Genomic DNA, 10786 nt, shown 5'->3' with positions numbered 1-10786 from the left:
ATCTCGCTGACTTATTTATCACAGCCGTGCAAACACAGTACTTGCTACTCATTTAGCTACCATATGCGAGTAGAATACCCTATTGCAGTATTTCTTTCAAATATTCAACGAATTATTAAATGTCAGATGTCACTGAAATTTGGCACTTTTTAGTTTGCATAAACAAGGTCGCATAGCCTTCCTAACAGATAGATGGTTGGTGCATGCAACCTATAATACAATGTGTTTGAGGGTATATGACTCATTTGATTTCTTTTAAGTTTGTTATGCCTAAATATATCTGGTAAGACATCTCTAACTACTTCCAGTGTGTTCTTGGTAGTAACTTCCCATAAACTTGAAAATAATGCAATGTTGAATCTGGTACTTCTCTAGGGTTATGGAGGATTTATAAGACAATGAAGATGCGTTTTCTATTGAGAATATATGGAAACATAAGACTGAGAGTTGTGTGATCCAGATGTACAATGTATCAGGTTAGCAAAAAATGAGTGCTTCAATCGTTTTATGGTCGATTTGCTGAGATCATCATCAAAGTTCATCCAATCTTGAAGATTGTGGAACCTTAAGGTTTGTACAAAAGGAACTTCATATGTTGGATCATGCTCTCAGAAGGTTTATTTTAATGGTGTCCGAATGTTGCTGAAGGTTAGTCCAAAATGAAATTAATATGATGGATTTGCTCTCAAAGTTTTATTTAAACTGTGTGTTGAATGTTTCTAATAATGTAGTGGACACAATGGTGTTCGTTTAGTGTGACACTTAAGTGACAACTCTTATTTTTTTTCTTCACATGGCTCTAAGTTGGACAAACAGGTTGAAGTGTATGTGATACCGTAGTATTATTCATGTTGGAAGGAAAACGGTAATTGAACTAACATGGTTGGGTGTTATATTTGTATTTAACAATGAGTTGTTCTATTGCACCGTGATGTACTGGTGCAGCTGATTTCAATGAAAAATAGAGCCATTGAGACATGAATTTCACTATTTTTTGTACTGACTATAGTGCATGCTAGATCTTAAGATGGCACTCATGTATGGAGTTCTTTGTTGTTGTATATTGCCGTCTATAACCTTCTACTTTACATGGTACAATGTCATCTGAAAATATATTGCTATAAGGCGGGTGAGAAAAAAAAAACTAAAGAATTCAGCCATAGAAAGAAAAATAAAGGTTTCAAGCTATGACTAGCGTCAATTTTAAGTAGTGTTACTTCATGTCAAATGCATTGTTGTTTATACTTGGATTCTATGGGAAGTCAAATTGGTGTTGCAATAGATGTATACACAAAGATTTTATATGATGCGGAGAAAATCTGAAGTTGCCTGATTGTGACATTATTGAGAAATCATAAATATATTGGTAACCATCTAAGAGCATAGTTTAAAAATAAATAAAATATAATTGAAGATATATATATATATATATACTATGTATTCAGCCTTATGAAAATTTTATAAATAATTACATGTCGTCAAATGTATTTTTAAATAACTTCGAATATTCATTTTGTTCTACAAAATAGCTAGCCCATGCAGTTGCATGGGTTGATGACTAGTTGCTACTAATTTGAAAGGTATTGTATTTTACTTTCTTTCCTATCTTTGGTTTTGTCTATTTTTTCAAGTGTATCAAAGATATCTACACATGAGCCTAAATTCTCAAACCGATCAAAAACTTTTCTAGCTTCTAAAACAACATCTGTAAATTCTTTAAGCAAAGTTTCTAGTATAAAGTCTTTGTTTTCATCATCCTCAATTTCATGGAGTTTAAGAAACATTTGCTGCATAAAAGGATTAAGGCTAACAAATCTAGCCTCCAACATTTGAACTAAACAAGCTGCAGCAGTTTGATAATTAGGAGCAAGTTCTACTAGGGATTTATCCTCAATATCTTTATTCTTACTAACATGATTGAAGAATTTTTCAATTTTATCTTTCCCTATTAGAGAACCACTACCTACGGATAGGTCATTTAATTACATCATACTTAGGGATCAACATAGTGAACTAGAAACAAAATAACAACTATAAAAGAAACTAATTTTGTGTGTGTTTTTGATATAAAGACAACTATAGAAAGAAACTATTTTTGTGCATTTTTTATATAATGAAGCAAACAAAACAAAAATAAAGCAAACTATAACAAAGTTAAGAGATTGGAGATGAGAGACTCCCCTTGCAGAAATACTCTTTCTGATGGGATTTATAGCATAGAAAACAAAAACTTTCCTACCACAAGAACGAAACACAAGTCAAGATCTAATCTAGAAGACGGTAGCAACGAGGGGATCACGAGACTAACCCTTGAAGATTTCCAAAGCCTACGAGAGTAGATCTCGTTGTTGCAGAAGATGATCACTTGCCGCTTTCAAAAGCGCGTAGAAGATCTTGACGGTGCCACAATCGGGCAGCACCTCCTTACTCGGTCACACGTACGGTGTTGATGAAGACGACGTCCTCCTCCCCGTTCCAGCGGGCAGCGGAAGTAGTAGATCGTCCTCGGAATCCCGGCAGCACGACGGCGTGGTGGCGGTGGTGGTGGAGATCTCCTGTAGGGCTTCGCCTATGCGTTGCGGGAGAGATATGTGGAGGAGGGGCGATAGGGTTTGGGGAGAGGCTAGGGTTTGGGCGCCGGCCACTTGGGGGCTGCGGCCTTGGAGGCTTGGTGTCGCCGGCCCCCTCCCCTTGGCTCCTCATTATATAGGTGGAAATCCCCAAGAGTTGTAGTCTAAGTCTTCGAATAAGACCCCAACAACAAAACCTCCCAAAAGTGGGAAACCTACTCAAGGGGGGAGTCCTACTCAAGGTGGGGCTCCCACCTTTCCTTGAGGTGGGTTAGCCGGCCACCTTAGGTGGAGCCCACCTGGGACTCCTCCCCTTAGGGTTGGCCGGCCTAGCTAGTGGAGTCCCTTCGGGACTCCGCCTTCCATAGTGATTTCTTCCGGACTTTTCTAGAACCTTCTAGAACCTTCCATAAATGCACCGGCTCATTTTCAAAACATGTAAAATGACTTCCTATATATGAATCTTATTCTCCGGACCATTCCGGAACTCCTCGTGATGTCCTGGATCCCATCCGAGACCCCGAACAAAACTTCGAACTCCATTCCATATTCCGTATCTACTCAAACGACATCAAACCTTAAGTGTGTCACCCTACGGTTCGCGAACTATGTAGACATGGTTGAGACTTCTCTCCGAACAATAACCAATAGCGGGATCTGGAGATCCATAATGGCTCCCACATATTCAACGATGACTTAGTGATCGAATGAACCATTTACATATGATACCGATTCCTTTTATCACGTGATATTTTACTTGTCCGAGGTTTGATCATCGGTATCTCTATACCTCGTTCAACCTTGTCTCCTGACAAGTACTCTTTACTCGTACCGTGGTATGTGGTCTCTTATGAACCATTCATATTTTTGCAAACTAATCAGACGACATTCCACCGAGAGGGCCCAGAGTATATCTATCCGACATCGGGATGGACAAATCCCACTGTTGATCCATATGCATCAACTCATACTTTCCGGATACCTAATCCCACCTTTATAACCACCCATTTACGCAGTGGCGTTTGATGTAATCAAAGTACCCTTCCGGCATAAGTGATTTACATGATCTCATGGTTGAAAGGACTAGGTAACTATGTATCGAAAGCTTATAGCAAATGAACTTAATGACGTGATCTTATGCTACGATTAATTGGGTGTGTCCATTACATCATTCACATAATGACAAAACCTTGTTATTAATAACATCCAATGTTCATGATCACGAAACTATGATCATCTATTAATCAACAAGCTAGTTATACAAGAGGCTTACTAGGGACTCCATGTTGTTTACATAACACACATGTATCAATGTTTCGGTTAATAATATTATAGCATGATATATAAACATTTATCATAAACACAAAGATATATAATAACCACTTTATTATTGCCTCTTGGGCATATCTCCAACAGTCTCCACTTGCACTAGAGTCAATAATCTAGATTACATTGTAAGGTACAACACCCATGGCATTCTGGTGTTGGTCATGCTTTGCCCTAGGGAGAGCTTTAGTCAACGGATCTGCTACATTCAGATCAGTGTGTACTTTGCAAATCTTTACTTCTCTATCTTCGATGTACTCGCGAATCGAATGAAAACGCAGCTTGATATGCTTTAGCTTCTTGTGTGACCTTGGTTCTTGTGCATTGGCGATGGCACCCATGTTGTCACAATAAATGACTAGTGGATCCAATGCACTAGGAACCACACCAAGCTCAACAATGAACCTCTTCATCCATACCGCTTCGGATGAAGCCTCCGAAGCCGCTATGTATTCTGATTCTGTTGAAGACTTCGCCACCGTGCACTGCTTCGAGCTGCACCAGCTTACTGCAGCACCATTCAATATAAACACGTACCCAGACTGAGACTTAGAGTCATCAGGATCAGTGTTCCAACTTGCATCGGTGTAACTGGTTACAACGAGCTCTTGGTCACTGCCATAACAAAGAAACATATCCTTAGTTCTTTTCAAGTACTTCAGGATATTCTTGACCGCTGTCCAGTGTTCCATTCCTGGATCACTTTGATATCTGCTAGTCAAACTAACAGCATGTGCTATACCCGGTCTAGTACACAGCATGGCATACATGATAGAGCCTACTGCCGAGGCATAGGGGATCTGATTCATCCTCTCTCTTTCTACTGCCGTAGCTGCACCTTGAGTCTTACTCAAGACTTTACCTGGCAACATCGGTAAGAATCCTTTCTTACTTTCATCCATTCTAAACTTCTTTAGAATCTTGTCCAGGTATGTACTCTGTGAAAGCCCTATTAGGCGTCTTGATCTATCTCTATAAATCTTGATGCCTAAAATGTACGCTGCTTCACCAAGGTCCTTCATTGAAAAACACTTATTCGAATAACCTTTTACACTTCTTAAAAGTTCTATATCATTCCCAATCAATAATATGTCATCTACATATAATATCAGGAATGCTACAGAGCTCCCACTCACTTTCTTCTAAATACAGGCCTCTCCATGGCACTGTATAAACCCGAAGTCTTTGACCACCTTATCAAAGCGTCGGTTCCAACTCCTGGATGTTTGCTTCAGTCCATAAATGGAATGCTGAAGTTTGCATACCTTGTCAACATTTTTAGGATCGATTAAACCTTTGGGTTGTACCATATACAACTCTTCCTCAATATCACCATTAAGGAACGCCGTTTTGACATCCATCTGCCAAATCTCATAATCGAAAAATCCAGCTATTGCTAACAAAATCCTCACGGACTTTAGCTTCGCTACAGGTGAGAAAGTCTCATCGTAGTCAACACCTTGAATTTGTCGGAAACCCTTTGCGACAAGTCGAGCTTTATAGACAGTAACATTACCATCAGCATCTGTTTTTCTCTTGAAGATCCATTTATTCTCGATAGCCTTTCGGCTATCAGGTAAGTCTACCAAAGTCCATACTTTGTTATCATACATGGATCCCATTTCGGATTTCATGGCTTCTTGCCATTTGTTGGAATCTGGGCTCATCATCGCTTCTTCATACGTCGCAGGGTCCTCATCATTGTTATCCACAATCATGACATTTAGACAAGGATCATACCAGTCTGGTGTGGTACGTTCCCTTGTCGATCTGCGAGGTTCAGCAGCTACCTCACTCGAAGTTTCATGATCATTATCATTAGCTTCCTCTGTTATCGGTGCGGGCGGCACAGGAACATCTTCCGGTACTGCGCTACTCTGATCAACGAGAGATGGTTCAGTAACCTCGTCGAGCTCTACTTTTCTTCCAGTCACTTCTTTAGTGAGAAACTCTTTCTCAAGAAAGGTTCCGTTCTTAGCAACAAAGATTTTGCCTTCGGATTTGTGATAGAAAGTATACCCAATAGTTTCCTTAGGGTATCCTATGAAGGCGCATTTCTCCGCTTTGGGTTCTAGCTTGTCCGGTTGTAACTTTTTTACATAGGCTTCGCAACCCCAAACTTTAAGGAATGACAGCTTAGGTTTCTTATTAAACCATAATTCATACGGTGTCGTTGCAACGGATTTAGATGGTGCCCTATTTAAAGTGAATGCAGCTGTCTCTAATGCATAACCCCAAAACGATAACGGCAAATCAGTAAGAGACATCATAGAACGAACCATATCTAAGAGCGTTCGATTACGACGTTCGGACACACCATTGCGCTGTGGTGTTCCCGGCGGTGTCAACTGTGAAAGTATTCCGCATTTCTTTAAATGCATGCCAAACTCATAACTCAGATATTCGCCTCCACGATCAGAACGCAGAAACTTGATCTTCTTGTTACGTTGATTTTCTACTTCACTTTGGAATTCCTTAAACTTCTGGAAAGTTTTGGATTTATGTTTCATGAAATAGATATACCATATCTACTCAGATCATCTGTGAAGGTTAGCACATAACGATAACCACCGCGCGAGGCTACACTCATTGGTCCGCACACATCGGTATCTATGATTTCCAATAAGTCTGTAGCTCGCTCCATAATACCAGAGAATGGAGTCTTAGTCATTTTTCCCATCAGACATGCTTTGCATCTATCAAGTGACTGAAAGTCAAGTGACTCAAGTAGTCCATCGGAATGGAGTTTCTTCATGCGTTTCACTCCAATATGACCAAGACGACAGTGCCACATATAAGTAGAATTATCATTCCACTTAATTCGCTTAGCATCTGATACGTCCAAAACGTATCTACTTTCCCGAACACTTTTGCTATTGTTTTGCCTCTAATTTGTGTATTTTGGATACAACTAACACGGACTAACGCTGTTTTCAGCAGAATTGCTCTGGTGTCTCGTTTTTGTGCAGAAATTTAACTTTCGGGAAAATCCTCGGAATTTATACCAAAGGGCCTATTTTACCTGAAGAATCACGGAGCCAGAAGGGCAGGTCTGGGGGAGGCCCAGGGCCCCCAGACGCTAGGCCGGCGCGGCCTGGAGGGGGGGCGCGCCGCCCTAGCGTGTGGCCCCCTCGGCTGCCCTCTGACGCCCTCCTCTGGACTACTTAAAGGTTTCAATCTAAAAACGCGAGGCAGGAAGTCGAAGTCGCCAGAAACCCTCCAGAACGCCGCCACATCGCCAAACTCCGTCTCGGGACCAGAAACTCCGATCTGGCACTCCGCCGGGATGGGGAATTGGAGGAGATCATCGCCATCATCACCACCGACGCCTCTCCATCGACCAGCCATGTTTCCCCCATCCATGTGTGAGTAATTCCCCCGCTGTAGGCTGAAGGGGATGGTAGGGATTGGATGAGATTGGTCTTGTAATAGCATAAGATTTTTAGGGCATAGTGCCTAGTGTCCGTAATTGGTACTTTGATGATATTGTTGCAACTTGTTATGCTTAATGCTTGTCACTAGGGCCCGAGTGCCATGATCTCAGATCTGAACATGTTATTGTTTCATGATGATATGCATTGTTTTATGATCTTACCTGCAAGTTGTATACACATGTCGCTGTCCGGAACCTGAGGCCCCGAAGTGACAGAAATCGGGACAACCGAAGGGGATGGCAGTGATGTGAGGATCACATGTGTTCACGGAGTGTTAATGCTTTGCTCCGGTACTTTATTAAAAGGATTACCTTAATATCCAGTAGATTCCCTAGAGGCCCGGCTGCCACCGGCTGGTAGGACAAAAGATGTTGTGCAAGTTTCTCATTGCGAGCACGTACGACTATATACGGAACACATGCATATGGATTGTTTAGTACTTGGACACCGTTTTATTATTATCTGCAAATGCCCTGCTTTGATTGTTACATGAGTTTCTCTCATCCATGCAACGCCCGTTATCCATCCCTGTGCCTACAGTATTTTAATCCTGCTGTTTACTATAATCACTACTGCTGTCTTTATTCCACTGCTGTTGTTATTTCACTACTGCTAACTCTTGCGAGCAAGTCTGTTTCCAGGTGCAGCTGAATTGACAACTCCGCTGTTAAGGCTTTCAAGTATTCTTTGTCTCCCCTTGTGTCGAATCAATAAATTGGGTTTTACTTCCCGCGAAGACTGTTGCGATCCCCTATACTTGTGGGTCATCAAGACTATTTTCTGGCGCCGTTGCCGGGGAGCATAGCTTTATTTGGAAGTTCACTTGGATTGATATTGTTCGCTGCAAATTCTCCATCATGGGTAAATCTCGCGATTCTAAAGTCGCCATATTACCATCCACTACAAGAATAGGTACAACTCTGAGTACCTCTGCTGCTCTTGATTCACCATCTGTGATAAGTCAACTTGTTTCACCACCGCAAGCTTCACTTGCTGGTACTTCTGCTGAATCTGAAAATTCTCATAATATTGATGATGTTTCTGCTGTGCTTGATGATAATGGTTCATTGGGATATTTTCTAGATGCTACAATTGCTAGGTCTAGACAAATTGAAAATGCTGAAACTCCTAATGAAGATGCTGCTACACCTGTTAATTCACCTGAGTCTGTTGATTATTCTAGTGATGATCCTGATGAGGATTATGTGGAGCTTAATGATGATTTTATTAATAAATGCAATTCTATTACTGATGCAATAAAAATTAAAAAGTTTCTCGCACAACATACTGTTAGATATAAGCTATCTCCTGATCCTAAATTTGCCACATCTCCTATAAACATTAAGGATGAAGATTATGATTTTTCTCTTGATCTATCTCATATAGCTATTGTTGAGAAAACACCCTTTTGTGGTACTGAAAAAGAAAGTGCTGTAGAACATATGAATGAACTTTCTTCTATGAGTAGCTTGTTTTCTGATGATGTCAAGATGCGCACTTATTTTGTTGCTAAAATTTTTCCTTTCTCATTAAAGGATGACGCTAAAACTTGGTATAAAAATTTGCCTCCTGGTTCTATTACTAGTCCAGGTGATTTGCTTGATGTTTTCTTTCGGAAATACTTTCCTGCTAGTGCTCAACATGCTGCTTTACAGAAATTTTATAGCTTTGACCAGGAAGATGGAGAGAAATTGCCTGAAGGTTGGGCAAGATTTTGCTCTCTTATCAGATCTCGGCCTGGACATGATTTGGAAAAGCATGATTTACTTGATATATTTTATAGTGGACTAACCGTTGAGTCTAGAGCATACTTGGATAGTTGTGCTGGTTGTGTTTTCAGGAAAAGAACTCCAGACGAAGCTGAAGAATTATTGGCTAAAATAGGCCGGAATCATGATGATTGGACTACACCTGAACCAACTCCGATGCCAATATTGAAGAAGAGGGGTTTAATTAAATTGAATGATGAAGATATGAGGGAAGCCAAGAAATCTCTCAAGGAGAAAGGTATTAAATCCGAAGATGTGAAGAATTTACCCCCCATAGAGGATATATGTGAGATAATTCCCCCTTCATCCATGATTGAGGTAAACTCTCTTCAACGCTTTACTAGGGAAGATATTCCGTATTCAAAACCTCCTGCTCAATGCTTAGATGAGTTTGATAATTATATTGTTAAGCAAGAATATTTTAATCTGAGAGTAGAGAATCATCTAATGGAAAATTCTCAAGCTATTAGCAATTTGCATGATATTGTGGAGAGAACCTCCAATGATGTTAAGATGCTTGTTAAACATTTTCAAATGGTTCAAACTCAAATTGATCAACTCACTAAAGTGCAAAATGACTTGTTAAAAAATAATTCTAAAGAGAAACATGCTTATGAAGTAACAACTAGAGGCGGTGTCTCTACCCAGGATCCTCTATATCCTGAAGGGCACCCCAAAAGAGTTGAACAAGATTCTCAACGAATTGAACCTAGTGCTCCTTCTAAGAAAAAGAAGAAGAAACATAAAAATGTTGTAGAATCCTCTGAACCTATTAATGATCCAAATAGTATTTCTATTTCTGATGCTGAAACTAAAAGTGGTAATGAACATGATAATGATAAGAATGATGCTTCTGATAAAGAAGAAGTTGAAGATGAACCTGAAAAGCATGCTAAAAATAAAAAGTATACTAAAGAAGATTTTATTGCTAAGAAACATGGTAATGAAAGAGAACCTTGGGTGCAAAAGCAAATGCCTTTTCCTGCTAAGAAACTAAAATCAAAGGAAGAAGAACATTATAATAAATTTTGTGATTGGATGAAACCTTTATTCTTGCAAATCCCTTTGACTGATGCTATTAAATTGCCTCCTTACTCAAAGTATATGAAAGATATTGTCACTAACAAAAGGAAAATCCCTAATGAGGAGATTTCCACTATGCTTGCTAATTACTCTTTCAATGGCAAAGTTCCAAAGAAGTTGGGCGACCCAGGTATACCTAATATTCCTTGTTCTATTAAGAATAATTATGTTAGAACTGCTCTATGTGATTTGGGAGCGGGTGTTAGTGTTATGCCTTTTTCTCTTTATAAGAGACTTTATTTAGATAAGTTGATACCTACTGATATATCTTTGCAAATGGCTGATAAATCTACTGCTATTTCTGTTGGTATATGTGAGGATGTTCCTGTTCAAGTTACTAATAACTGCTTGATATTAACTGATTTTGTTGTGTTGGAAATGCCTGAAGATGATAATATGTCTATTATTCTTGGGAGACCTTTTCTTAACACCGCAGGGGCTGTTATTGATTGCAATAAAGGAAAAGTTACTTTCAATGTCGATGACAAGGAGCATACCGTTTATTTCCCCAAGAGGATTGATAAAGTATGTGGAGTTAATACCATTTCTAATGCGAGAACTATCAAAATTGGAGCTATTGATTGTCCTATATATGAGCCTAAAG

The sequence above is a fragment of the Lolium perenne genome, chromosome 7 (genome assembly GCF_019359855.2).
Source record: "Lolium perenne isolate Kyuss_39 chromosome 7, Kyuss_2.0, whole genome shotgun sequence".
Lineage (NCBI taxonomy): Eukaryota > Viridiplantae > Streptophyta > Magnoliopsida > Poales > Poaceae > Lolium > Lolium perenne.
The sequence above is the reverse complement of the archived record's forward strand: the minus strand, read 5'-3'. Positions refer to the sequence as shown.